This window comes from Polypterus senegalus, chromosome 12 (assembly GCF_016835505.1).
Source record: "Polypterus senegalus isolate Bchr_013 chromosome 12, ASM1683550v1, whole genome shotgun sequence".
Lineage (NCBI taxonomy): Eukaryota > Metazoa > Chordata > Cladistia > Polypteriformes > Polypteridae > Polypterus > Polypterus senegalus.
In genome coordinates this window covers 89,712,924-89,716,010 of record NC_053165.1, presented here as the reverse complement: position 1 = coordinate 89,716,010, position 3,087 = coordinate 89,712,924, and positions in this window count along the sequence as shown.

The following is a 3,087-nucleotide window of genomic DNA, read 5'->3' as shown; positions in this document are numbered from 1 at the left end:
TAGCTTTTTTTTTTTATTATTTTTTAAAATGATTTGTCAAAAATGCCTTATTCTGAGTACCGTATTAAGAAGTCAAATTTTTACGTGCCTGTCTTACTAAGAGCGGTATAAGAATGTAACAAATGTTACATATTAGAGGAAATGATTGTGTCAGCCCAGCTCTTTTGCTTAATGAATAGCTAACCTGACCTCTTCTCGTCTCTTCCAGACATTCATTCATTTTTAATTATTAGGGTATCTGTTTCAGTCGCTTTGCTCTGGGTTTTGTTACCTTGACGTATAATAAAATGCTTTCTGTTTTGTATCTTACATAGTCAAGTGCCCAAGCACATTTAATTCTGACTGTGTAATTCAACAATTGGCATACAACACATTTGCTAGTTCTGGACACGTGACTTGGCTTACTTGGTCCATCACAGAAATTACGTTTTTTCACTATAGTTTAGTGTGTTTAACTGTTTATAGCCCAAGAAACTATTTGTAAATAGTTAAGATTGCAATGGGGAAGGTGTATTGAGTCGCGCTACGTCCATAGTGGCTCCATAGTGGAACAAAGTGCTGTGGCGATGGTTCGCCTGGTGCCTGCGTGAGACTTATAAGCACATTCGCACCCCTGGATAAAATGGAGCTGTCATTCCAGTAGTAGTCTGTCACAATAGAGGAAGAAGTGTGAACGGTTTGCCAGCATAGAGAAATGAGGATAGCTGAGGAAGCCACTAGAAGTAGTTGACAGAGAGAAGGAACCCCACACAAATGCTTACTTGAGTGTGCCTGTTTATAGGGTGTGGCCTGCAGGGTGGCGTCGCGGTGCCCCAGACACAATTGCACAACACCTAGTCCTGGGTGCAAATAATAGTCTGTTAGTAAAGAAATACCTCTGAACACCTCGCAAAACACAACAGAACAGTCCACAGTTTCTATGATGTGTGGGTTTCCCTTCTTCAGCTCTTCTGAACTGAGCCTTGTCCAACTGTCTAAGGGAGGCATAGCAACTCCGGAACTACTTCCAGTGTCCTAATATCACAACTAGGAAGCACTTCCAGGTCTGGCGTGATCTGCTTAAGTGGTACATGACTTCCTTCTCCAACTCTACCTGGTGGTCCCCAAGTACCCCAGCAGGGTTGCTCACCAGGACTACACCTCCTTGGTTGCCCTGCAGTGTGCACCAATGGGGAACCCCAGCCGCGGAATGCTGCTACCCTGTGTATCGGGGGGGTTATCTGTCCATAGAGGATAGTTCCCTTTTGTTCTTCCAACTTGGCCAGGCAGCTCGTCCATCCCTGACATCCTTATATACAATTTGATACTATCTGTAAGTATGGTGTTCGCGTCAATACCTCGACTCAATACAAGTTAGAACCGTGCAATGGGACTCTGCCTCTGTAGTTAGAACATAACGTGGCAAACACGGACGCAGTATTGGCTAAGAATGTTCGAATGCTTCAGTGACGCCACGTATAGTAAGTCAGTGTTGGTTTGAGCAGATAACAGTAAGTTCGGTTGGTTTTTGGAACGTTGGTTTGGTGGGGCGTACTTTCCAGGACTAACATCGTCGACTGACTTAAACCCTTCGACACCTCCAGAACCGTAAGTAATTTAGAACATATCACCATTTGCTTGGTACATCATTGGGCAGTTCGGTTTTGGCATCTGTCCTTCTGACATCTATTGGCAAACTGAGTAATGACGGCTTGGTATTAACAACGGTCATTGTTTAAATTTTAGCCGATCTCAGATCTAAAATGAGCACGCCAACATAATTATTACTCCGACTTTGATTAGAGTCGTAAAATACGGTTTGTTTTGAAAATGTGTGTGTCGGAAAAAATCAAATGAGGTGCACCGAATAGCTGAGTTCACGTCTCGTTTAAACGGGCAGCTCTTCATGAGTCAAAGCAGTGCTACTGTTCCTGTGTGGTTACACCTTATTTTCCTGATGCGGCTTTATAAATACACAGAAACTAACCGCATATTGTTTATTAGTGTAATGCATCTGATTGTAATGAACTTGTAACAATATAATGGCCCAGGGAACAGCCATAGTATTCCAAATACCATAACTGCTTTAGCGTTGTTACTCTCACTTCTTCTTCTTCTTTCAGCTGCTCCCGTTAGAAGTTGCCACAGCGGATCATCTTTTTCCATATTACTCTCACTGCACCACTCGGTGTATTTATATCACTGTATCTGAGTGTGAATCACAGCAGCAGCTGATCGGAAAGAGAATTATCGGTATACAGCTTCATGGACACGCTGTCTCAGCCACGGCAAAACGTTTTAAAGCCTTTCCTGTACAGACCTCGCGGTTCAGAAACCGTTTCATCCCAAGAACTTTAAACGCACTCAATCAATTGCTCCTTGTAGAACTGTTTGTACTTATAAGTACAATCACCCCACTGTAAACATGATAGATAGATAGATACTTTATTAATCCCAAGGGGAAATTCACATAATCCAGCAGCAGTATACTGATACAAAGAAACAATATTAAATTAAATAGTAATAAAAATTAAAAAAAAAAAATAAAAAAAGCAGACAATAACTTTGAGTCATGTTAGCATTTACATGCACTACAGTTATAATATTACACAACCTGCGCCACTTTATAAAGCGCATATTTACCAAAATCTTTAAATGCCTGTCAGACAGCCTTGGGGTCCCAATCCCCCCTAATCCACTAACAGCTGTGTTTGAGGGGCTCCCAGAGGGGCTTAAAATGGAGAAGGACAAACAAACTGGAATTGCCTTTACCTCGCTGCTCGCACGTAGACTTATCTTGCTCAACTGGAAGAATCCTAACTCCCCTCTCTTAAGTCAGTGGGTAACTGATGTCATATACAGGGTGACACAGAAAAACGGGAACTTTTTGAAAAACCCAATAAAAATAGAAGAAATCCAACAAAAAAATGTTATTGACAGCAATTGAACCACTGCAACTTGCCTTTTAAGAGACAACATTCCAAATTATCAATATCTGAAAATTCCGTCCTGTAGATGGTATCCTCCTGTACGTCTGCATTCTTCCAATCTGCTTTTGAGGTTCCCCATTGATCGCTGCAACATCTCAGCTGGGATACCACGAGTTTC